This window comes from Vulpes vulpes, chromosome X, assembly GCF_048418805.1.
Source record: "Vulpes vulpes isolate BD-2025 chromosome X, VulVul3, whole genome shotgun sequence".
NCBI classification, from domain to species: Eukaryota; Metazoa; Chordata; class Mammalia; order Carnivora; family Canidae; genus Vulpes; species Vulpes vulpes.
Genome location: NC_132796.1, coordinates 38,396,694 through 38,424,166, shown reverse-complemented (window position 1 = coordinate 38,424,166; position 27,473 = coordinate 38,396,694). Strand labels below are relative to the sequence as shown.

General features: G+C 43.1%; 2 pseudogenes; both read right to left on the bottom strand.

Moving 5' to 3' along the window:
- Nucleotides 1-4,610: 4,610 nt before the first annotated feature.
- On the bottom strand, nucleotides 4,611-6,537 carry LOC140593706 (ubinuclein-1-like; annotated as a pseudogene).
- Nucleotides 6,534-27,034, bottom strand: LOC112929959 (ubinuclein-1-like; annotated as a pseudogene).
- Between the last annotated feature and the right edge of the window lie 439 nt (nucleotides 27,035-27,473).

Below are 27,473 nucleotides of genomic sequence, written 5' to 3'. Positions count from 1 at the left end.
TGATTGCGTCCTATGAGAACCCAGGGCTAGTATGTTTGGGAGGAATCCATCCACAGATTGACTTTTTGACACTAACCTTTGCTTATCCTTTTCTCATTAAATGAAATTAATTCTCACGTGGTGTGAGGGAGCGCCTTTCAAAAGAATATTCCCTTTTCAGTGGCTTAGAAGCATTCATTTGCCTCACTTGGATTACCCATATTCTCTTTCGGCTCAGCAATTTCCAGCTCACTTTAGAAAGTCATTTCATCCTTGGGTGGAATTGCATTTCCAAATATTGGGCACTTTTGATCCCTGTTGGCTCAGAGGCCTTTTTTGAAGATCACAGTCAGTAAAAACATTTTTCTACGGATGACAACAATTGTGAGAATTATGGGTAACTTTTAGAACCAGTGAAATAAGCGGTTCATTTTCCACTGGTGTGGTTCTCTCACAGGCTAGCAGATAGTTTGGCAGTCAGGATTAAAGCAGCATTATTGAGGACTGAAAAAAAGAGAACTTAATAACTTAATTCTCCTGCTGATGGACATTTTAGGTTGTCTGTGTTTTTTCAATATTGCAAATACTGTTGCATTGGTATTCATGGCTGTATAACATTTCCTCTGGAATATATTCCCATAAGTAGGGCTGCTGGGTCAAAGGGTATATACATCTTTAATTTTACTAGATATTGTCACATTGTTCACCAAAATGCCAGTACCAATTTATACTCCCATCAGCAGGACATGAGATTTTCTGTTTTCAACATCCTCATCAAAACTCAATAGTATCTGAATTTTTTATTTTTGCTGGTCATCCAATGGTGGTAAAATTGCATTCCCTTACTGTTTTGTGTTTTTCTGATGAACAGTCATATTGCATATCTTTTTATATATCCTTTGGCCTTTAAGCTTCCTCTTCTGTGAGTTACCAATTTCTATTCTGCTGGTTCATTTGGGTTTTTCTCCTGTTGATTTGTAAGATCTTCTTATGTAATCATCTTTGTAATTTTATGTTTTGCAAATAACATCCTTCTAGTCCATGGATTTTCTTTTTGTTTTATCTTTGAGAGTATTTTATAGGTCCGAAGTATGTAATTTTAGTATAGTTGAATTTATTGATCTCACGTTTTGTATATTTAAGAAATCCTTCCCTATACCTTGGTCACAAATATATTTTCCTAAATTGGGTTCAAGAATTTGTAAGGCTTTATTTTTCACAACTGGAATTTGTTATTTTTGTTTACCGTGTGTTTTAGTTCTCTGTTGCTGTGTAACACGTTACTACTAATGGCAGCTTACAGTAGCACAGATTAATCAGCTCACATGTCTAATACAAAATAGCTGATTCTCTGCTGATGATCTTAGAAGGCTGAATCTAGTTGTTGACTATTTGTGTGTTCATTTTCCAAGTTAATGTGGCTGTGACAGGATTTAGTTCTTTGCAGCTGTAGGTCTGAGGTTCTCATTTCCTTGCTGGCCATTAGCCAGAGGCTGCTCTAGCTTCTAGAGGCCATCCATATTCCTTGCCACGTGTTCCCCCCCCCCCCTTGATCTTCAAAGCAATCTTCAAGGAAGATCCCTTGTGTGAAATTCTTCTACATGCTTCAAATCTCTCTGAGAATCTATTTTTCAGGAAGAGTCCTGTCTTTTTTAAGGGCTCACCTGATTAGGTCAGGCCCACCCAGGATAACCTCCCTATTTTAAGGTCAACTGATTTGGTATCTTAATTACATCTGCAACATTCCTACACAGCAGAACCTAGATTAGTGCTTGATTAAATAACTAAGAGAAGCTGCGAGTATACCATGGGCTCCATAATCTTGGGGCCCATCTTAGAATTCTGCCTACCACATGATATAAAGTAAGGATCCATATTTTTTCCCCATTTGGATCACTGCTTTCATTTTGGAAAATTTAAAACATACACAAAAATAGAGAAAATAATCTCATGAACTCCTATGTTCCCAGTACCCTGCTTCTGTGATTTCATATGGCTGATCTTTTTCACCCATGTCCCCCGACTGCCTTCTCCCCATTCCCTGCCTGCAGATTATTTTTCAGCAAATCTAAGACATACTAGCTTGTCTGTAAATCTTTCCATATGTATCTTTAAAGATAATGACTTTTCTTTCCACCTGGAATTAGCCTAACTCAAGGTAAAGGGCACCATCCTTCAGACTGCCAAGTCTGCCCAACACTTCTGACACCAGCTGTGAGTTAGGGATTTCCCAAAATCACCTTCACATTTGCTAACTTACTAGAAAGGTCCAGAGCACTCCCAGAAACCTATTATATTCAGTCACATTTATTATAAACAAAGGATGCAAATTAGAAGATATGCTTAGGGCAGTGCCTTGGAGAGGGGAGGGTTCCAAAGCTTCCACCCACGTCGTCAAAGATGCGTTACCCTTCCAGCATTGATATGTGGCAATAAGTATATGGAATATTGCCAAGCCAGAAAGTTCACCCAAGCTTTGGTATCCAGACTTTTCTTTGGGGTCTCATTATGTAGGCATGATTGATTGAATCATCACCCACGTGGTTGAGCTCAATCTCCAGGCCCTCTGTGCTCCCAGAGGTCAAGCTGATACATGTGGCTCACGGCCCCAACCCTCTAATTACATAGTTGGTCTTTCTGTCGGGGCCAGTCCCCACCCTGAGTCATCTCCTACCCTGAGCCATCTCATTAGTACAGGGCAGAGGCTAAAGCACCCACCGTGAATAACAAAGATACTTCAATCACTTAGGCAATTTCAAGGGTTTAGAGGTTAGCTCCCAGGAACTGGAAGCAAAGGTCAGCCAAGTTTGTTTGTTCTTCTTTCCTTCCTCCCTTCCTTCCCACAATATCATTATCACATCTAAAAAATTAAAACAAATCCTGTCATCAAATATTCAATAGATGTTCTAATTTCCCCCATTGTCTATTTTTATACAAGCAGTTGATTTCTACAAATCAGCTTCATACATTGCACTTGGTTGATATGTATCTTAAGTTCCTTTTAGCTTATAGGTTCCTCTTCCCCCTTACCTCCCGCCCCCCCAACCCTTGCAATATTTTTGTAGAGGAAAATGAGTCATTTGTTCTATAGAGTCTACCATGTTCGAGATTTCGCATAAATTACATAACCATAAAAATACTGTTTACACGTGACGTATTTGAATTCACTGAGCTAGAACAGACAGTCCAGATACACCTTGTGGCACAAACTGCACAGGCACAAGCTAGCATTTTATTTATTTATTTATTTATTTTAAGATTTTATTTATTTATTAGAGACACAGAGAGAGAGAGAGAGAGAGAGAGAGAGGGGCAAAGGCAGAGGGAGAAGCAGGCTCCATGCAGGGAGCCCGTGGGACTGAATCCCGGGCCTCCAGGATCACGCCAGAGGCCAAAGGCGGCGCCAAACCGCTGAGCCACCGGGGCTGCCCACAAGCTAGCATTTTAAAGGCCCTTATGAAGAAGCCACTAGTTTGAGTGAACAGCTTGGTGACCTGGGAACTCTGGAATGTCTGTTCTAGTCTGTCCCTGATCCATCTTCCAAGCTTAACTGCGCTTTACCCTCATGTTAATGAATGCTTGGAAAGCTCCAGAACTTCAAGGCCTGTTTCTATATGACAGATACTTCATAGAGGCCTGTTACTATGGCCCTGCCTAAGGGGATTTCTAAGAAGAAAACAAACTGCCGTGGCTGTGACTTGAAATCCCCCAAGACTTCTGCCCATAAAGAAATGAAGATTTGACCAACAAGGGCTTCAGAGCTCTGGGGTCCAGCTGTACAAACTCTAGCAAAAACAAAACTGGAACTCTGGCTGAATTGGGGAATCAGGTCTTCTGGGCCCAAATGACTTTTAAGTCAGAATGACACAGATTTACTGAATCCAACTGCAAAAAGCTTGACTAAATAAAACTGGCTGTGTCTCAAAAACAGCCATGTCTTTCAAAAAAATTCTTTGAGAAGTGCTCAGAGGTGAGAATTGAGCCTCAAATAAGTACCTTTAAAAATCCCACCACAGCTGGGACACCTGGATGGTTCAAGGGTTGAGCCTCTGCCTTGGGTGCAGGTCCTGATCCCGGGGTCCTAGGATGGAGTCCTGCACTGGGCTCCCCTCAGGGAGCCTGCTTCTCCCTCTGCCTGTGTCTCTACCTCTCTCTGTGTGCCTGTCAGGAATAAATAAATAAAATCTTTTTAAAAAGATTTTATTTATTTATTCATGAGACACACACACACACACACACACAGAGAGAGAGAGAGAGAGGCAGAGACACAGGCAGAGGGAGAAACAGGCTCCATGCAGGGAGCCCGACGGTGGGACTCGATCCCAGGTCACCAGGATCACACCCCAGGCCGAAAGCGGAGCTAAACTGCTGAGCCACCAGGGCTGCCCAATAAATAAAATCTTAAAAAGAAATAAAATCCCACCACAGTTATCTCACCACTGATAAATCTGCAAGTCTGCAAAAGAGCTTCGTTGTCATACACAGAGGAGAAACTGATCGCCCATAAGGAGTATGAATTAAGGGCTCTTAATATATTTTCAAAAAGACAAAGCTACTTCTCTTGGTTGTGGCTTCTGTCTAGGCTTTTGTCCCAGTGAACACACCATTTGAGGATGGGATGGATACCATGGTCATCCCAGGGGTCTGCTTGTAGTCGCTGGCTTCTGGGACTGCATGAGGGACTCCGACCAACTACCAGGGTGTTTGGCAGATTTGCACTGTAGGTATACAAGCTGGTCTGCCACAACGTTGAAACTCAGAAACACATCAGCTTCTGTATTCCAAACTTTTGTGCTGTCCAATGTCCAAGACTGACTTGGGTGCAGAGGCTCTGTGGTGCTGCAGTTAAGACTGTTGTTCTTCTGGAAAGCTTTGTTGTGGGGAGCCAGACAGGAGTGCTCCTTGTGATCAGAGCTCTTGGGACTTTCTTCCTCAGACTGCTCCCATGTCACTGTTCGTCCCACCAGAAAATTGAGGGCGATTACAGACAGCTAGAGCGTGATGGTCCAGAGAGTTGGGCTTTGGAAAATACCTTTTTTTTACTTTGATACATAAAGACCTGAGACTTTTATGCAAAGCAATGGGGCTGCCAATTTGGGCTGATAGGATGTGGACCATTTTATGAGGCTTGGGCTAGGATTCCTTCACCTTGACTTTGAAGGAGTTATTACTTTCTTCCTGGTCAGGATTGATGTCAGCAGCCCATGGTGTGGTCTTCTCTCCTCACACAGAGACGTGGTCTACACCCAGTCTTGGGGCCAGTTTGGACCTTGACATCCAGGAAAGCTTTCCCACTACTAGTCCCCAGAATGGCTCTTGTTTCTTTCCGGACCACCAGCTGTCTGAGGACCTCCCTAATTTCAGCCTACTATCCGAATTCTTCCAGCCTCTGTTCTCCTTTTCCTCTTCTTTCCCAGAACAAATCTGTTCTCTCTGCTCCTTGTCTTTCTCCTCTTCCAGCATCTCTGCAATCTTTGCTTGTGTGTGTGCCTGGCATTCATCCTGGTACTTGGCCATCTGCTCTGGCAATGGCCTGCCAATAGCTTCTTTAAGTTTCTGTAGAGGCTCCTTCAGATGCACCCCACAGCTCCCAGAGAAGTTTTTGAGCAAGTGTGAGCAGGACGCCCTTGCTGCAGAGCAGGAGTGAAGTCCCAAGGCCAAGCACTTCAGAATGGACTGGGCTGCTCAGCTCCCAGGTTTGAACCTCTATGCCTACTAGGAGCCCATTAATATAAATATATAAATAAATATATATAAATATATATAAATATAAATAATAATATATATAAATAATAATATAATATATATAAATATATATTTATATATAAATATATAAAACTTCATTTGCACTCTCCCTCGACGCTTCTGGTGGCCTGAACGAGCTCCTCAGTACACCTCTCCAGGGCACCGGCAGGCCTTTGCAGAGGGAAGGGAGCTATTTGAATTCCTGGTCCAATCCCACCCCATAGGAATCTCTTGCATCATCTGTATCACAGAGGGGGGGTCTTCCTTCCAGAGACTCACTGGGCAGCTACTTCAAGTCCAAATCAGTGAAAGGGACCATGGCAGTGACCTCCTGGATAAATTATTGTCAGAAGCAGAGCAGAAGGTGGAGAGCAACCTTCTGGTGGGAAGGTTGATGCTTTCCTATTCCCACAGGCTTATACTCATGCCTGTTTGGGGGAGTTATTTATCTTTCTGATATCTCTTTACCATCTCTTAATCACTTAATGCCCCTTGGGCATTTCTTCTTCCTCTTTTTTTTTAAAGATTTTATTTACTTATTCATGAGAGACACAGAGACGGAGAGAGAGAGGCAGAGACATAGGCAGAGGGAGAAGCAGGCTCCATGCAGGGAGCCCGACGTGGGACTCAATCCAGGGACTCCAGGATCACACCCTGAGCCGAAGGCAGACGCTCAACCGCTCAACCACTCAACCGCTGAGCCACCCAGGCATCTCCTCCTCCCCCTCCTCCTCCTCATCCTTCTTCCTCTTCTTTTTCTTCCCACCATTGAGAGCTGTAAAACCGGTTTAGGGAAACCAGAGCTTTGTTCATTTCTTCTCCCTGTTGAAAAGGTCATCTTTTTTTCTCATCTTACTACCTTCCTTCAACTTCTTTGATAATTTTCCTGCTTTCCTTTAACGAAGTCATTGTCAGATTCTGATGCTTGTCATAGCTGCAGGTTCTCAGGTTGATGTAAAGTGTTCCATACTTTGTGGTCAGAGAAGCAGAAAGAAGCTCATTCATACACTTCAAGCCCAGACCAGAAGGCAGAAGAAACAGATTCATCATACTTCTCTCCCATACCAATCGAGCCCCATATCTGGTCTTTTCCATGATTCTTTCCACCCTCGTTTCCAGATTGAAGACCTTCTACTTTTTCCTGCACACCTTCCACTAATCCTGGGTAGAACTCTGGGTATGCTCATCATCTGGGTCAAACACACGAGTGTAATCTGAACAGTTGCTGCAGCCAGCTTAGAATCTCAGTGCTCTTCTGCTCCCCCAACTTCCTCTTGCCCAGATTTCTTTAAAAATGTGAGACTCAGAGGGCCCGGGAAAGAGGTGAACTGGATCCTGTGGAGATTCTGACATGACTACAAACAAGTGTTGTCAACTGTGACTGTTTGGCTTCTTTGTCGCAAGTGCAACAGCACAGTGAGCTGCAACTATTCCCTCGCTAGCAGGCTTGGCCAGCACTTGTTATCAACTGGACCCAGAGGCTAGTCTACCAGTGGTGCCCCCTGCAGTTCCACAGTCCGAGTCCACAGATCAAAAACCTTCCATATGAATCAAAAAAGAGAAGGAAAATCCTAGTTCAAGGTCTGTGAAATGTTTCAGGGGACACTGTGGTGGCTGGTAGCTAATGCCCTGGGAGAACTTGGAAAATCTGGCTTTTCGGGGCACCTGGGTGGCTTAGTGGTTGAGTGTCTGCCTTTAGCTCAGGTCGTAATTGAGTGTCTGCTTTGGGCTCTCAGGTCCTGGGATCAAGTCCCACATCAGGTTCCCCAAAGGGAGCCTGCTTCTCCCTCTGCCAGTGTCTCTCTCTCTCTCTCTCTCTCTCTCTCTCTCTGTCTCTCATGAATAAATAAATAAAATCTTTAAAAAAGAAAAATCTGGCTTTTTGAAAACCAGTTGTTAAAGAAGAGCACTCAATGAAAACTCAACAATAAGAAAACGAGCAACCCAGTTAAAAAATGAGCAAAAGACCTGAACAGACACCTCATCAGAAAAAGATACACAGATGGCAAATAAGCATATGAAGAAATGCTCCACATCCTATGTCATTTGGGAAATGCAAATAAAAATGAGACCCCGCTGCACCGCTATTAGAATGGCCCCAATCCAGGACACCAACAACACTAAACACTGGCAAGGAAGTGGAGCAACAGGAATGCTCACTCATTGCTGGTGGGAATGTAAAATGGTAACGCCACTTTGGAAGACAGTTTGGCAGTTTCTTACAAAGTTAAATATACTCTTATTATACCATCCAGCAATAGCGCTCCTTAGTATTTTATCTGAAGGAGTTGAAAACTTATGTCTACACAAAAGCCTGCATATGGAAGCTTACAGCATACTTGTTCATAGTTTGTTCATAATTTCCAAAACTTGGAAACAATCAAAATGTCCTTCAGTAGGTGAATAGCTAAAAATGTAATGTTATTCAGTGCTAACAAGAAATGAGCTATCAGGTCATGATAAGGCATGGATAAATGCATGTTGCTAAGTGAAAGAAGCCAATGTGAAAAGGCTACATACTGTGTGATTCCAGCTATGTGATCTTCAGGAAAAGGCAAAATTATAGAGACAGTAAAAAGATCGGTAGTTACTAGAGGTTGGGTAGGAGGGAGGGATGTGTAGGTAAAGCACGAAGGATTTTGGGGGCAGTGAAACTATCCTGTATGTGGATCCATGTCACTGTACATTTGTACCATGGACTTTAGTTAACAATAGTGTACCAGGGACATCTGGGTGGCTCAGTGGTTGAGCATCTGCCTTTGGCTCAGGCTGTGATCCCAGGACCCTGGGATCAAGTCCCAAGTCGGGCTCCTTGCAGGAAGCCTGCTTCTCCCTCTGCCTGTGTCTCTGCTTTTCTCTGTATCTCTCATGAGAAAATAAATAGAATCTTTTAAAAACACACACACACAATAGTGTACCAATACTGGCTCATCCATTGTAACATATCTACCACATTGATGCAAGATAGAAATAATAGGGAAACCTGGGTTGGTGGGGAAGGGGGAGCATTTGGGAACTCTGTATCTTCCAAATAGTATTTCTGTAAATCTAAAATGCTCTAAAATATAGTCAATTTAACAAAAAGCACTCACAACCATGGGAAAACAGAAAAGACCTTCTGTAAGAAGTCTCCCAGATGACAGCAGCCATCTGAGGCACAGTGGAGAGTGCTCACCAAGCCCAGAACCTGGAGGAGAAAAGGAGACCAGGCTTTCTGGGGCCATGGCCAAGCAGAGCCACCGGGGCAAAGGAACTGTCCTGCATGGGACAGATGGCTTTCAGGGACAAGGAAGGTGGGTCTTTGGGGGTGAAGTGGCACCGAGGGGTTAAGTGCTTGTAGTCAAAAGCCCAGGGTGAAGAGAAGGACCCCTGGTCTCTTTCTTTCTTTTTTTTTACATAGGCTCCTTACCCAACATGGAGCTCAATGTGGGGCTTGAACTCACCACCCTGAGATCAAGACCTGAACTGAGGTCAAGAGTCAGATGCTTAACCAACTGAGCCACCCAGACAAATCCCTATCACCACCCGCTTTCTAATGCATGTTGTGCCTTCACTGATCTAGAGCACCTCAAACATAATTCTTCTGAAGTCTCCTTCTGTTCCATTGACATCACTTGCACTGAGTTCATACAGTTTGTTTTGTTAGATGTTTTTTCCTTAACAGAAGATTTCGTTATGTGTTCTAGAATTTTTGTTTGCACATTCATTTGGAGTGCCTTTTCCTTTCTTTTTGTTTTTCTCTTCCTTTGTTTTATTTTCACTTACATTCTGACTTTGTCGAAAGGTTTGGCAGTTGCTTCAACTCAGCACCCCTTGCAGCAGGAAATTGCATGAAAGTGGCACACACACCCTGTTTCCTGGGTTTGTTACTCTGTATACTATTGATGAACCATTTTTGTCTGGGCGTGGAAAATGAAACCATCACTTCCACAGTGAACCTGGGGCATCTCTTGGACTGTAATTCTGCACCAGTTCAGACTTCTCTCTTACCAGGTTCCCAATGCTGCAAAATAATGGCCCTCTTCCTAGTTCTACCTGCTTCTTCTATATAAACTGATCTAGAATCTTTGCTCCATTTGCTTGCGATAGAGAGAAAATATTTCTGCAGGGAAAGGGAGGCACAGAGCAGAAATGCAGAGAAAAGCAACAAATCTAAGGATGAAGAGGGAGGAATTCATGGGTTCCCCATTTTCCTCAAGCCCTGTTCTCTACTATTCTTGAAGTTTGTCTAACTACTCTATCTTTGATTCCAGGACACGCCTTAGTATTCTTATAATACCTCTCTCATATGTTTTTGCTTAAGCTAGTTCCTGTGGGTTTCTCTCTTTTTTAAAAAATATTTTATTTATTTATTCATGAGAGATACAGAGAGGTAAAGACATAGGCAGAAGGAGAAGCAGGATCCCTGCAGGGAGCCCGACGTGGGACTTGGTCCTAGGATCCTGGGATCACAACCTGAGCCAAGGGCAGACACTCAACCACTGAGCCACCCAGGTGCCCTGCCCTGCGTTCCTAATACTTAAAATCAAGAGGCATAGTGGATATATGTCTTTTGGGCATTCCCTGGTCCGATGTGCTTGTGATTCCTGCACCTCACACTGTGGGAGTTCCCAATCCTAGAACTCCTGCATCTGAGTAGCAGTCTTGGTTCTCACTGTGCAGCAGGAGGGTTTGGATACCTCTCAATCTAAGCAAATTTTGACAGGAAGACAGGGTTTGGTCAGGAAAAAAGAGCCACTCTATGTACTCCAGGAAACTAAGGGCTTGAGGGTTTATGTGATGTGGCGAAGCTAGGGGAATGAGGGTCTGAAGGCTGTGGGTGGAAGGCTGGAGTTAACAGTCAGCAATGCTTCCCACATGAAGCACTGGCTGGGGGGCAGGTGATTCTCAGAAAGTCCTCAAGGAAATTACAGGTCTCAAGTGTCCAGAAATGACCCAACCAGCTTTCTCTCCAGCAGCGAAGTGGAAACCTGAGAAGTTTGGGAAGCAATGGCAATTGGGTGCAATGACCACCCAGTGGGAAGTTTTGGGCAATTCCAAAAGTCTGGAGTTCACAGAGAACTATGAGAAAATGGAGTTTGCAGAGAAGACCTTAGAAGTCGGAGGCAACCATGCAAAGTCACCAACAAACAATTCAGCCCGAGAACCTTTGAAGACAAGAAAATTGTCCTGTGTTGAGAGCCAGAGGACTCCCGAAGTGAAAATGGCTGGGCCAAATGATCTCTAAGGTCTTTTCCAGTTTTAAGATCTGCTGAATCTTTAACACGGTCCACATAGTGTCCCCTGTAGACTCATCAATAACAAGGAAAACACGGGAGGTCGTGAAACTGGACCATTCTTAGTAAAGGGACAAGAGCCCTTTTCACACTAGCCCGTGATTGGGATCATGGTGCCTAGTGTCTCAGTACGGTTTGTCCTTCTTATAACTTCAGCTTTCCTGAGCAAATCAGCCCCCACTCCATAGCTTTCTCCCATTGTTTCTGCCCTCTGAGTTTTGTGCTACCACTTGCCATTGAGAATGCGCTGTCCTTCATTTGGGGAATATAAAAAATAGTGAAAGGGAATAAAGGGGAAAGGAGAAAAAATGAGTGAGAAATATCAGAGAGGGAGACAGAACATGAGAGACTCCTAACTCTGGGAAACGAACTAAGGGTGGTAGAAGGGGAGGTGGGCACTGAGGGGGGCACTTGATGGGATGAGCACTGGGTGTTATTCTATATGTTGGCAAATTGAACACCGATAAAAAAATAAATTAAAAAAGAGAGATAGAGAGAGAGAATCCGCTGTCCTGCCCCAGCTTTCTTGCTCAGTGCTGGCTCGTTAACGGTGTCCTTATTTCTAGCTTGGGGACAGAAACTCTATCGCCTCCTCTGGCTCCCTGACCAATCTGCTTAACCAATGCACAAGGACCTGGGACAGAGACCCTTGTCTCTTTCCCACTTAAAAAAAAATGATCCCATCTTTTTTTTCAAACTTCTTCTGCAGCCAGCCTGTTTTGCTCTCCTCTCCTCACAGAATATGTAAAATCTTTCTTGTACATTAAGAGCTTGTGAAAGTTTTACTTGCCTTAGCCACATGATTTCCAAAATGTGTTAATTATGCATTACTCACAAACTCTCTGAGCTTTTGCTGCTAATGTCATTTTACTGGACTGGGCAGAAGGTGCCTGTAGTGGTTACATAATCCTCAGACTTGCTGACAAGGAACTTTGCCACTATACCATGCTTAAGTGGGGGGTCTTCATTTTTGATTTATTGTCCTGATGAAATAAAATCCTACTGGCATTTTCTTCCTTTAGGTAGGTGGTAAAGGAAGTCAACATTTTCTCTCATCTGGATTTTTGACTTTACTTCCATAGACAAATATTATTGAAAGACTGAAGTAATATTGATCAAAACAGAGGACTGAAAATTCCTACTAAGATTAATGGAGGGACGCCTGGGTGGCTCAGTGGTTGAGCATCTGCCTTCGGCTCAGGGCAAGATCCCTGGGTCCTGGGATCAAGTCCCACATCGGGCTCCCTGCATGGAGCCTGCTTCTCCCTCTGCTTTCTCTCTCTCTCTCTCTCTCTCTCTATATATATATATATATATATATATATATATATATAATGAATATATAAAATATTTTTAAAAAAGATTAACGGGTTTTGGGTTCTTTTTGTCGAAGTAAACCACAGAACATCATCTCAACCCCTCAAATTTTTGTTACAGGGGTGCCTGGGTGACTCAGTCAGTTAAGCATCTGACTCTAGATTTGGACTCAGGTCATGATCTCAGGGACATGGGATCGAGCCCCTCATCGGGCTTCGCACTGGGCGGGGAGTCTGCTTAAGATTCTCTCTCTCTCTCTTTCCCTCTCCCTCTGCCCCTCCCCCATCTCTCTCTCTCTCCCTCTCTCTCTGTCTCAAAAATAAATACATACATACATACCAAAAAATTTTTCATTTCGAAAAGGATGCACAGTTCAATCCTCATAAACATGATGAAATTGGTCAGAAATGCTATAGTTTCTTCGTAGTTGCAAATGGTATGATTATTAAATAGACTGACATAGAACACTTGACAGCTCTTTCCTTCTTATACACTATAATTAATCTTGAAACCAGTTTTATCTGTCAGTTTTCAAAAATAAGTCAGTGAAACATGCAGTTAACACATGGCATGATTCCATGATAAATAGACATGATTCATAGTCCAGAGCACGTTCATGCAGAAACCAGCTTTGCCTTTGATGAAATGTCACTGCATGTTTATATAGCATCCTCTGAGTACTTCAGGAAACCCTGTATCTGAGGCTGAAATGCATATACTACTACTTATCTTTTCTGCAGCATGGATTCAATTGTTTTTTTTTGTGTGTGAAATATTCTTCTTGGGGCCCATCTGTACAATCACAGAAATAATGAAGTGTGGCAATTTTTAGACATGTCCACAAATTCTTTGACGCTCTTCCCAGGTGGGTTCTATGGCCTCTCCACTTGAATCAGGGCTGCCATCAGTGATTCTTTCCAGCAGAAGTGAGCTGCATAACTTTTGAGGCAAGTTTATAGAAGGCCTTGAGGATTCTGCTTGGTTCTTAGGACACTTGCTGTGGGGAAGCCAGGTGCCATGTAAGAAATCCAACTACCCTAAGACTCATATGGTGTTGAGGCCATATGGAAGTGTTCCAGCTGACGGCCCAGCTGAACTCCCCAACAATAGCAAAACTCCCAGCCATGTGACTTAACCATTTTGGACGTCCAGCTCAGTCAAATTTTCAGGTCACTTCAGTCATTGAGGGAGCTCAAGCAAGAACTGCCCAGCTGAGCCCTTCTCTAGTTCTGCAATCAAATAGTTTTAGGGAGAATTCATCTTTAAGGAGATTCAAAATGCACATTGTAACATTAAAGTCTCTGATAAGTTCTACAGCACAGAAAGAAAGCTATGTAGCCTAGGGGCACCTGGGTGGCTCAGTTGGTTAAGTGACTGACTTTTGATTTTTTTCTTAAGATTTTATTTATTTCTTCATGAGAGACAGAGAGATAGAGAGAGGCAGAGACACAAGCAGAGGGAGAAGCAGGCTCCATGCGGGGAGCCTGACGCAGGACTCGATCCCGGGTCCCCAAGATCAGGCCCTGGGCTGAAGGTGGCGCTAAACCGCTGAGCCACCCGGGCTGCCCTGACTCTTGATTTTGTCTCAGGTCCTGAACTCAAGGTCCTAGGATAGAGCTCCATGTCAGGCTTCACGCTCACTGGGGAGTCTGCTTGGGATTCTCTCGCTCCCTCTCCATCTGTCCCTCCTCCCCCACCCCTCTCTCTAAAATAAATAAACAAATCTTAAAAAAAAAAAGAAAACTATGTAGCCTAAATTTAATACATTTTAGGAAATACTGGCTTTCTGTTATAGCTTGGCTCAGAATTCAAAAAGAAAGCCAGTTGCAGTTGGAAAGTAAGAAGCTATTGGTTAAAACAAATTACACACAAGTGTAGAGAATACATCAGCAATCATCAGGAAGGAAGTTACTTACCCCTGAGTAGGAAGAGAGTTGGGTTTTAAAATGTCCTATGGTTCTGCCTCTTTTAGTTGTCAAAGAAGTAGCAGGAAGTCCTGGCTGGGTTTCAGGGCAAATCAATGTATGTATGTATCTATCTATGTATCTATGTATCTACCCACCTACCTACCTACCTATCCATCCATCCATCCATCCATCCATCCATCTTTATTCATTTCATTTGAATAGGTAATATATTCATATAGCATAAAACTTACAAGGTATAAAATGATATACAGCATAAACTTTCCCTCCCACTCTGTCTTCCAGCCACAGTGTTTCCAATTTCTTGTCTATTTCTCTAGGGTTAACATAAGCATATATAAACAAATATGCATCTATGTTCTTTAAAAAAAATACATAGGGATGCCTGGGTAGCTCAGCGGTTGAGCACCTGCCTTTGGCTCAGGGCGTGATCCTGGAGTCCCGGGATCAAGACCCACATCGGGCTCCCTGCGTGCAGCCTGCTTCTCCCTCTGCCTGTGTCTCTGCCTCTCTCTCTCTCTCTCTCTCTGTGTGTGTGTGTGTGTGTGTGTGCTCTCTCTCTCTCTGTGTGTGTGTGTGTGTGTCAAGAATAAATAAATAAAATCTTAAATAAAATAAAATCTTTTAAAAAAACATGGTGGCATACTGTACATATTGCATTCCGCACCTTGCTTTTTTTTTTCACATGGAAGTATGTATTTAAAGCATCCTATATCCATAAATGGCCAATTTCCTTATTCTTACTTTCCCTACATCCACCAAATAGTCCGTTGTATGGATGTGCCATAATGTAAGTAACCAGTTTGCTTATTGACGGGCCCTTTCCTATTATAAACAATGCTGCGATGAATAAACTTGGACATGCATTATTTTGCGCAAGTGCAAACATACTGAGGATAAATGACTAGACATGGGACAGCTGGGTCCAGCAATGACAGATGTTGTTGGTGTCTGGCCCAGAACTCTTCTATGGGACTGGCATACCCATACCCTACCTGCAGCAGGTGGTGGGTGCTAAAAGCTCACCACTGCTGTTGACAGTTGCTGCCGGACCTGCAGATGTCTTCGAAGTCACACACTGCTCTGGGGCAGCCCTTGGCCAATGACTAACAGATGTGTGGGTCTAGTGGCCCTACCTCTTTGTCTCTGGGAAGGACGGCCTCTGTGGTCCAATCCCACCCAAGGGCACCTTATGGGATTAGGCTGAGACTAGATGGATCTGAAGCCATATCTTTCCCTAGTTCTTTGTCCTGACATCTCGTTTCCTTTACTCCCCAGCAGGTTTCTCTGGAGAACATTCCCTCTGTAAGTCATCTGCACAAGAATCCCTGTTGCAGCCTCTGTTTCTAGGGAACATAGTCTGAGACAAATGGTATGTGCACATGGAAATTTTATAGATTTCATAAGTATTGCTCAGTTGCCCTCCATAGAGGTTGTACCAATGTAGACTCCTTCTAGTAATGTAAGAAAATATTAGGGAAAAAATCTTATAATCTTAATTTCTCACCAAGTATCAGTTAACCAATGAATATATGCCATATGCCATATCTTGTTTTGGGGATGCTACATTTGGTGCAGTGTACCCGTACTTTTTTGTTTGTTTGTTTCCAGAGGAACAGGGACACATGTCTGCTTAAAAAGTTATGTTTCCGGGATCCCTGGGTGGCGCAGCGGTTTGGCGCCTGCCTTTGGCCCGGGGCGCGATCCTGGAGACCCGGGATCGAATCCCACGTCGGGCTCCCGGTGCATGGAGCCTGCTTCTCCCTCTGCCTGTGTCTCTGCCTCTCTCTCTCTCTCTATCATAAATAAATATAAAAAAAAAAATTAAAAAAAAAAGTTATGTTTCCATCTCAACGGCCATGTGACCACCAACTTCATGGCCCTTCCACTTGTGCGAGTGCTGGAAAGTAGGTGACGTGTGTGTTTGTGGCGGGGGGGGGGGGGGGGGCGTGGTTTATAGGCAAAGGGAATGGTTAGGAAGGGTTTGTATATTTTAGGATAAAACAAAATGTAAGGACTGAAATCTTGGCAAAGCACAGGATACATAAATGGGAGGAAGATCTTTGGGATCCACAGAGAGATTCTGCTTCTGGATCTAAACTCAACCAATGTTCTTAGGTGGTATATGGTTTAAGCTGCAGCATGGGCTGCATAAGCTAGAGGCAGCCGGCTGTGGGCTTCCAGGTCAGCAGACTGGGGATCCAATCCCAGCTCTTGCTGACTTGTAACTCAATGACCTTATCTCTGAATCATGGTTTCATTTTCAGTAAAATAATAATATCTATCTTGCCAAGTCCTCATAAAGAGTCAATGGGTTTGGTCCCTGGTCTGGGTTCTGTAAAGAGTATTGGAAAGGGAGTAGGAATTTCGGCTATTATCAGAGCGCTCTTATTGATCATGATGAGAGGTTTCAACACTGGGGAATTATGTTTAGTACAGAAGAAGGCTACTTCTTCCCCTTGTCCTATTCCAGTTCTTTTATACTAACGAAGGCCCATGCTTCCTTCCCCTCTGCCCCCCAGTTTGTTCAGGAGCTGGGAAAGACAACCAATAAAAGAAAGCCAGAGCATGTGGGTTGCAGGGTTTTCTCTTGGCAAATGTTTGGGAACCCAATGACCTGTCCCCAAAAGGAAGGGCTGACTCCCTGTATTGCAAGGGGTTGTAATGGGGGTGAGAAGCTTTCCCATTTCATTTGTGTTTTTTTTTTAAGATTTATTTATTTACTTATTTATTTATGATAGACAGAGAGAGAGAGAGAGAGAGAGAGAGAGAGAGAGTCAGAGACACAAGAGGAGGGAGAAGCAGGCTCCATGCAAGGAGCCCAATGTGGGACTCGATCCCGGGTCTCCAGGATCACGCCCTGGGCCAAAGGCAGGCACCAAACCGCTGAGCCACCCAGGGATCCCTTTCCCACTTCCTCTGAAGAAAGCATAAAAAGAAATGGAAAGGCTGGAGCCCAAGGGATTAGGATGGACTTAAGCAAGATGTTCTAGGACCCACGTTGCTAGAAGATTCCATACCTCTGGGTTTATTTGAGTACAGTCCAGCTTTTTGAATCACCATTGGCTATGTATTGTCTACGCCACCTAAAGGAACCCCCATCCACAATACAAAATGCACACATTAAGAACGAAGCCAGGGGTTGGGTTTGTTTGTGTGTTTGTCTTTTAAGCCCTCCATTATGCCTTAAAGCATTTTTGGGGTACATTTCAAATTATCTCCTTTCACTATATTCCCCACTGATGTCCTGCTCATAAATGTCGATGTTGCATAATGATGAGGGCTATGAACAACTTTATTTGCTGACTTGTTTTGGTGGAGGAAGGGAGGATTTTCTTGAGAAAAGAAACCTGGAGCATTAATTTAACAAAAGTTTGTGTTGAAAGAGTTCTCTCTGCTTTGGAAAAATAAGGAAGCTTAGATCTGTTTCAAGCCTTTCATGTTAGATAATGGCTGCAGAGTATCTCTTTACACCTTGTAGAGTAATCATTGCACAAATTATTTTGTGCTCCTTTCCACAATAAAGAACTTCTTGGTACTCACACTTGAGAGAACTTACAGATTGGAGTGGAGTGTGCTCCAAGCTTTTTTGTTTTCTTTGTTTTGTCCTTCCCCTGCAGCAGAGAAGGCAGATTCAGTAAGGGCACATGCACACAGGTAACATTCAGGGGGATCCAGGCTGCCATGGTGCACATGTCCAGGGGATATCATTACATCATATCCTATGAATGGTGCCCTCGGGAACTCAATGGCGTAAATAGTGAGCCCCGGAATTGAGCCTTATTTGGTAATGTCACATTTTGCTTCTAAATGACATTTTAGGGGTCACACCTCATCTAGTTCCCCTAGGAAGTGTTGTCTACAGTCCAAGCCACCATGGCAACAACTTGAGGTCAGTGCTGTCAGAGCAGAAGCTGGCAACCAACTCCAACTTAAGATACTTTTCTTCCTCTGTGTCCCACTGGAGTGTGGAAGAGTGACTAATGCTTGGTCCCTAATGGTCCTCACAGCACAGGGGGTGAATCATCAAAAGCAGATTTTAGGGGTGCCTGGTTGGCTCAGTCAGTTAAGCGTCTGCCTTCAGCTCAGGTCATGATCTCAGGGGAGCCTGTTTCTCCCTCTCCCTCTGCCCTTCCACCCCGCTCATGCTCGCTCTCTCTCTCTCTCTCCTAGATAGATAGATGATAGATAGATAGATAGATAGATAGATAGATAGATAGATAGATTCTGTAAAAAAAAAAAAAAAGCCAGAGATTTTGGTCCTGTGGTCTATGGGCATGGTGACCATATTTTTTCAAACAAAAATCAAGACAAAGGATCTGGCAAAGGTTTATTTATGGTCTGTGGGGATAGTTAAAAGGACAATTACAAATAGTAATTTTATGTGTTTTATGTGACAAATCATTGTGTTCTCTAAGAATGAAACTATGAAATTGATGCTGTCCTGGACATTATAATGTGCACTCACTGCTTCTGATATGAGTTAAGCATCATTTATTGAAAGCTTATTGTTGAAACATCAAATTCAGTGCTTTACAGAAATTATCTCATTTTGTCCTCAGGACAACTCTTGCTGGGGAGGGGGCTATTAACCCATTTTCCAGAGGAGACAAGTGAAGTTCTGGATGAGAAGTAGCTTACCACAATCGTGTAGCTCATAAGCAGTAGAGCTGACATTTCTACCCAGGCCGGCAAAACCCGTTCTCTTCCATGATAGGACTCTATACTGTCTCTCCTATTTCACAGGGGCTTTTTACTCTTTTATTGGCACATTTTACTGGTCTTTTGGGGTCTGGAGTACAGTAAAAGGCTATGATTCTCTATAAATCTCTACAACAGAAGATTTGCAAGTCTCTCCTATTAGTGGAGAATAAGATATTCCTTATCTCTTCGATTTAGGTAAGGACAACAAATATTTATTAAAATGTCTACTTAGTACCAGGCACAGGTTTACTAACAATGGAATATAAAGATTAATGAATATCAATACTGCACTCTTCCTACCTTCAAAATGTGTGGATTAGAGGGAAAAGGCAAACACACAAACAACTAATATAAGGCCAGCTTTAATAAATGATATTTTTAAAAAGATTTATTTATTTATTTATTTATTTATTTATTTATTTATTTATTTATTCATTCATAAGAGACACAGAGAGAGAGAGAGAGGCAGACACACAGGCAGAGGGAGAAGCAGGCTCCATGCAGGGAGCCTGACGTGGGACTCAATCCGGGGACCCCAGGATCAGGGCCTGGACTGAAGGTGGCGCTAAACCGCTGAGCCGCCCGGGCTGCCCAATAAATATTTTTGAGAAACTGATTGTTATAAGAGTATCCAGAGGTGGAAATTAAATCTGACTAGGGAGGCTTCCTAGAGAGATTGGCATTTACTTAGGGCACTGGAAGATTTGTAAGGAGGTCATGGTTACTATGGTTGTGTAATCTACCCCAAAACTTGGTGGCATGAAACAATCATTTTAATTATCAAAAAATCTAATGTTTAGAAATTCAAGAAGGTCTCAGGGGAGCAGCTCTTGCTGGAGGTCTCTTACGTGGTTGTGATCACACGTGATGGTGTATAGTCATCTAAAGGCTCCAGTGACTGGATTTCCAAGATGGCACACTCACCAGCCTGGCATTGATGCTGGCTCTCAGCCAGAATTCATTTGAGAACTCAGCTGGGCTGCCGCTGGGGTGCATGTGTCCTCCATAGCATGGTGGTCTCAGGCAGAAACTGTGGACTTCTCTGACCTAGCCTTGGAAGTCACACAACGTCCCTTCTGCCGTATCCTATTGGTAAGGAGAGAGTCACTACAGCCAGCCAAGATTCAAGGATCAAGGTCACATTGTAGAAGAGAATGCACTAGGGTGACAGGTGGAGGTGTGGGTGAATAGACTTCCAGTCAGATAAATCAGCAGGAGCAGGAAAGAGGGGTGTTCAAAGTGTGTTGAAGGCATGGCTAATTGTCTGGTAGAGCTGAGGTGTGGAGTGTGATGAGCTGGGGAAGATAAATTTGAAAAACTATTTTGGGTCCTGTCCATGAAGGGCTTTGAAAGCCAGAATGCTGAGTCTGGATTTACTGAGAGGCAACCTAGTGATGAGATTAACAGCATGGTGTAGGAGTCGCTAAAACACCTTCCAGATCAACCCTTGATTAGCTGTGACCTTGGGCGACCTTAACCTTCCAGAGACTCAATGTTCTTACCTACAAAAGGGGATAATTATAACTTCGTTGCAGTTTTACTTCACAGGATAAGCTAATGAATGTAAATCACTTAGTGTATAATAAAGGGTGGCTATTACCATTATTCTGATAGCAGCCAATGAGAGTGTCTGAGGATAAAGCATCATGATCAGATTCATCATTCAGAGATACCAGGTAGGCCCAAAGTCAGGAAGACCAGTTAGGAAGAAATGCCACTAACCTAGTTAAGCCATGAAAGCCTAAATTGGGTTGGTGACTGGGGAGGGCTTAGAATAACAAGACGTTGAAGAGATAGAGGTTTTATTTGGGGGCTCATTGGCTACAAGGGTGAGAAAGAGAAAGAGAGAGAGAACCTGATTTGGGTCAGGGGTCAGAGTGCAGAGTGCAGGTCCTCTTGGTGGGTTGCTGCAAAAAGACAGCATCTCTGAAGTCTAGGATGGCTCTTGCTCTCCAGGTAAAGGACGTGTCTTCAACAAGGTTCTAGAAGAACCTGGGACAGGGATTTCTTGGGCGAGCATTCTCAGGAGAATGAGGGGGAGGGAAGAAGGAAAGAGCAGGGGAAAATGTGAAGAAACATGGTGGTCTCACCTGGAGATTAGCTTCAACTGGATCCCACAGGGAGCTCTGCAGCTTGAATGCACCACACAGTTGCACCTTGAGGCAAAGGGAGCCTGCCTTTTGTGCTTCCCAGCCAGTCAGTTGTTGGCTTTGGGGTAGGACATAATCTCCCTTGCCAGATGGCTCCATGTGACCAAGAGCAATTCTCTGGGGAAAGGAGAAGCTGTGTTGCTTTCAGCAACCACCATTCCTAGCAGCTAAGGACCAGGTGTACTAGCCTGGGAAAGGGGGTTTGGATGATGCACCACCAGTGTCCATCATAAGGGTCAGGGTTTTGATCAGGGTATTCAACACCTTTCCAGAATCAGGGAACCACAGCAACTGCACTTCTGCTCAGTATGCTTCTGATCATCATAGAATATTCCTTTCAGGTCGCAGGCTGTGATAATAACTGTGTTTAGGAGCTCATCTTGTCTTCTTAAAGGATCTTAGAGTATGGCATTGTGCACATGGAGACTACCAAAATGTAGGCTGGCAGTGAGTCTGGAGCCTCTTGGCCTGCTGATACACAGAGAGACAGAGAGGGGGCAGGGGTAGAGAGGGAGAGAGAGAAACAAAGGGAGAGAGAAAGACAGAGGGCGGGAGAAGGCACCCATAGAACAGACAGCACACGAAGATATGCATTGCATCATATTTACTGAAGAACTTCCTGCCTCATAATTTATGTGCCTCTCAAAGGCCCCAGCAAGTGCTATTTATTTCATCTGTAGCTCTGTGATCTTCTGTTCCATGCACATTGGATTTGATTGAGATTAGACAAATCACTGTTTTCTTTGAAATGAGAAACGTCTGAAGCAATCTCTGAACATGGTGCATGATAAATGTAACTGTTCGCATAGGTACTGTTTCCTTCTTTAAAGTCAATATAAATGATTAAACAAGAATAACTTACATAATTCAAAGTAAATACATACACACATACCAAATCTGTAGATGAATGGTTAGGCTGCCTGCCACCAGAAATCTCCCACTTCCCTTTTATTATTAGAAGCAAACACAAAACCGAATCAACACCATCAAGGGTTTGCCCACTTGGAAAGGATATTGCATTCCAGAGAGGTCCAAAGGTTACACTACTTATGACGATTGTACATTGTTCTCTCTCAAGTTCATGGGAAAATAATAGTCTTTATTTTTCTACCTCCATGCCAGCTTTTTAGCACTCAGAGTCCTTCTGAAAGGAAGAAGGCCCTTGTTTTGTGCCTTTTGTAAAGTGACCCTCTGGCCACTCTTTGGGAAGCCCTCCTACGAGACCAAGCTCATCTATTTATCACCATGGTTCTACTTTATTCTATTATAGCAATCTAAAACACCCTCAGTTTCAGAAGGAGAGAAGATACTCATGAAAACCACTCACAGACTATCACCATTCTGATACTAGCCAGATAACTATATAAGAATGAGTTGCCGGAGAGCAGACGTTATGTTTGACCAGATGACCACAAATAAATGGTTTCCAAAAACATGTGTTAGATTCTGTTGCACTGAGTGGGCTAATTAAGTGCTAAAGATTAAATGCTAGTGGGGGTTCTCATTCCTGTCAAGATTAATGCTCAAGATGAACATGTTCTATATGTATTTAAAATGAAAAACAACAACAACAACAACAACAACAACTCGAGTGCCTGGATGGGTCAGCCGGTTAAGCATATGCCTTCAGCTCAGGTCATGATCTAGGGGTCCTGGGATCAAGCCCACATTGGGCTCCCTGCTCAGGGGGAGTCTGCTTCTCCCTCTCCCTCTGCCTCTCCCCCTGCTCTTGCTCTCTCTCTCTCTCTCTCTCTCTCAAATAAATAAATAAAATCTTAAGAAAAAACTGAACTTTTCTTATCTGATATATGATAAAAAGATGAAGATTCAAGAAACCCTGACTTGCAGTGACAAGAGATTTTGGACCAGTCTTTGAACCTCAGATTCTGGATCTCTAGAGTGATAATATTTGTTAGACCTGTCACCCAGCATTGCTCCTTACACCTAAGAAGATATAAATGGAAAGGAACTTTGTAAACTCCCGAGTGTTATTCAAATATTGGAAACTAGCAGACATTAAAGTACTATATACACTTAAAATGTCTTCTTTTGGGGGCATCTGGGTGGCTCAGTTGGTTGAGCATCTATTTGCCTTTGGCTCGGGTCATGATCCCAAGGTCCTGGGATCAAGCCCCATATTGGGCTGTCTGCTCAGCAGGGAGACTGCTTCTCCCTCCTCCCTGCTGCTCCTCCTGCTTGTGTGCACTCTTTCTCTCTGTCAAATGAACACATAAAATCTTTTTCTTTTAATGTCTTTTTTTAATTCCATGGCATGGGAAATATATACTGCAGGATATATGCAGGAAATTTTTAAATGCAGGAAATTTTAAATGCAGGAGAATTTTAAAAAGAGAAAAGTAGTTATAGGATTTAAAGGGTTAAGGGTTATTGGTTACCATCAGGGGTTGAATGGGAACCCCTCAAAAAGATACATGTGAATTTTAGTATCCCAGTACTTTTGAATATGACCTTCTTTGGAGAGAGGATCTTTGCAGATATGATCAAGGATCTTGAGATGAGAACATCCTGGATTAACTGAGAGGGCCCTAAATTTATTTATTTATTTATTATTTTGTTTAGGGCCCTAAATTTAAAAAGAAATGTCCTTATTAGAAGAGGAGAAACACAGAGGACAAATGTGGAAGAAGGCCATGTGAAAATAGAAGCAGATATTGGAGTGATGTGTCCACAGCCAAGGAATGCCAAGGAACGCTGGCAGCCAACCAGAGGCTGGAAGAGGCAAGGAAGGAGTCTTCCCTAGAAACCCAGTGGAGCATGGCCCTACTGGCACCTTCATTTCCGATTCCTGGCCTCCAGAGCTGTGAGGGAATATTTTACTTCTTTCTTTCTTACTTTCTTTCTTTCTTTTCTTTTCTTTTCTTTCTTTCAGGGTGGGAGGAGCCAAAGGGAGAAGGAAACAGAGAGAATCTTAAGCAGGCTCCATGCCCAGCATGCAACCCAATACGGGGCTTGATTCTGCAACCCAGCGATCATGACCTGAGTGAAAATCAAGAGTCAGATGCTAAACCAACTGAGCCCCCCAGGAGACCCCAGTGAATACATTGCTATTGTCGTAAGCCACCTAGTTTGTGATAATTTATTATGGGAGTTCTCCAAAACTAACAGACATACTCACCATAACGAAAGCCCAATGAATTTCCTCAGGTCAGAAAATGAACAGAGTTTTGAAAGACAAGGGAAGCCAGGAGTTGGAAATCTTTAGTGCATGGCTTTTCTAATGAGAAAAGTTTATTGCCTGTCCTTTCTAAAGGAGCACAGTCACTTTAAACAGACCAGGAGAAAACAGCATTAAAAGCTATAACAAAGGCAATTTAGACAAGGGGAAGGAAAGTAATCATAGCAAATAATAAGATTGAGTCATTTGAGTGGCCTTATCTTGTATTAAGGAAAGAAATTTGGCATGCAATTAGGTAGGTGAGCATTTCCTCCTAAAGTGGAACATGGGGGTAAAAGAATACAGGGATTAGGAATGGAAACAATTAAGGGATAGTGGGAAAAAGCCTATTCGATTCAGAATTTAGACCTTCTTTACCTCAGACCTTATCTGTTCTTTATTTTTTGACTCTCCGTTTAGTTGTGTTTAAACATTTTAATAAAGAGATTGATTTTTATCAAGTGAAGTTGGAAAAATGTCATTGTTTAATCTGGGTGAGTCTTGGCAAAGGAAGTCTTTGGCTATTTGAGCAACCTTAATGGGGTACCTGGTACCCACAGCTCAACCACTTGGAGCCCAAATTTTTAATATGGCTTTTCCATATCCTGGGACTGACCTTTTTCCCAGAAGGCAATTTAAAAGAAGTCCTGCCTAGATTTAAAGTCTGCCTGGTTCCTATTTTGTCAATCTTCAGCCCCCTTAATTTTCTTCTTTACTTCTCACTTGGTACATTTCTATGGTTAGTTGGTTGTTAAAAAAGAATAATACCACTGGTTAACTCTAGGCACTTATGGTTTCACAGATACTGTTTGACTCTCTCTCATGACAATTTTGGAGGCACTTATTACCATCCCTGTTTTATACACGAGGAAACCAAGGAGCTATGATATTGAAGGTAGTGTGATGAGTGGAAATCAAACAGATTTGAATTCGATTTCTGGCTCCAACTTCAGAAATAAGCTGTGTGATATTGTTTCGTTTTGTTTTTTAAACTATATCTAGTCTTTTTCTTTTAAGATTTACTTATTTAGGGCAGCCCCGGTGGCGCAGCGGTTTAGCGCCGCCTTCAGCCCAGGGCGTGATCCTGGAGACCCGGGATCGAGTCCCACATCAGGCTCTCTGCATGGAGCCTGCTTCTCCCTCTGCCTGTGTCTCTGCCTCTCATTCTCTCTCTGTGTCTCTATGAATAAATAAATAAAATATTTTTAAAAAAGATTTACTTATTTATTCATGAGAGAGAGACACAGGCAGAGGGAGAAGCAGGCTCCCTGCCGGGAGCCCCATGCAGGACTTGATCCCAGGACCCTGGGATCACCCCCTGAGCCAAAGGCAGAGTGTGATCACCTACCCAATTTCATGCCAAACATCTTTCCTTAATACAAGGTAACGCCACTCAACTGACTTAATCTTATTATTTGCTATGATTACTTTCCTTCCCTTTGTCTAACTTGTCTTTATTACAGCTTTTAATGCAATGTATCCAGCCTTCTTAAAGATACTTTTCAGGACACCTGGGTGGTAGAGTTGGTTAAGCATTCGACTCATGGTTTTGGCTCCAGTTGTGATCTCAGGGTCGTGAGGTTGAGCCCCCCACTGGGCTCAGTGTGGAGTCTACTTGAGATTCTCTCTCCCTCTCCCTCTGCGCCTCCCACTTGTGCTTTCTCTCTCTCTCTCTCTCTCTCTCTCAAATAAATAAATAAATCTTTTAAAAAATAAAGATACTTTTCACAAACAATCATGGTATTTCAGGCAGGCCATGGGCAGACAATCATTAACAGTATACAACAACTTTCAAATTCCCTTTTTGGGCTACCAAAAGCAGAAAGCCACTATGAAACCTAGTGAAGTCTTTGTGTGATTCTCTGAACAAGGAAAGTTTAGAGGGAGGGTTGACAGCTCATATTTAACATGTTGTTTAACAACTTTTCATAAGCCGACCCTGACTTTCAGGAAATGAAATGAGAATAGTAGAATTGCCAATCCAAAGATCCACAAACTAAAAAAGGAACTCATATGAGGGATGCCATCTCAGTGGTGACAATGTAAATTCCAGATTGCCTGACATACTGGGAACCATGTCTTGGGGTCAGGTTCCAACAGGCCTCTGGGCTTAAGGGAGTCAAATCTATGCTGAAGGCAGAGAGGGAGAAAAGGATGTAAAAAATGAATCTTAGTCTCTCCACACCACCAAGGCATTTGTGCCAAGGTGGCTCATGTGTGTTAACATCAAAGAATCCCCCTTCCTGAGAACCAAGAGGAAGTTTCTTGAAACTAGAAGGGAAAGATGTTTTTCCCCTTATATCATTTAGCTCCAGAGATATTCTATTAGTAATAATACGCCCTTCCCCCAAAACAACAACGAAGCGTTCTGGGTGCTGGTTAACGCAGCTTTAAAAAAAAAAAAAAAAAGCAAAACAAGTTTCTACATTTTTATAAAACTTGATAAAAAATAGTATCTCAAACTGTGTGGTCACCAGAGGTACACAGTTATCAAAAATGCACATGTTTCACTTGGCGTGTCCAGTGCCTTCAGCTTTCTGTTCCTGGTCTGTTGGGGCATCTCGGTTTTGGGCAGGGTCATTCCCATCCTTGCCGGCATCAGCTTTCCCCCTTTTGACCTTTGAGTACCTTCTCTCCCTTTTTTGTGGGGGCCTTTGTAGGCTTGGGCTTTGGCTTGGGAGAAGCAGGTTTAGCAGATAAGCTTGCAGATCTTCTCTGTGGCTCATCCTTCACCTTGGCTTTATCTCCTTTAGCATCCACCATCCGCCTTCTCTTGGGCCCTAGGAACTGGAGGCCAGGATGCGGTGGTGCAGGAGCTTTGGCTGGTCAGATCATTCTCTTCTTTTCTTCTTCACACTGCTTCTAAGCCATGTGTCCTTGGCCAGATAAGGCTTCCTAACCCTCACCTTTCTCATATGTAAAATGGGATACTTACTACTCCATTTTCTTGTGTTCTAAGGAGCCTTTTATTTTCACTTCTTGTTTTAATGTTTGAAATTGAGATGCGTCTTATAACTACTGTCTTGAAAAGTGTTTTTCCCCCTATGAAGTTGCTATTAAACTGATGATGTCTTCTCATTGGCAGCATTTGATCATTGAGAGACTGACTCATACACACCCCTCCAGGTTCTTCTAAAGCTTAAGATTATGGATGCAAGTGCTTGATACAGAGTCAGAGCTCAGGAAATTTTATTACGTTTCA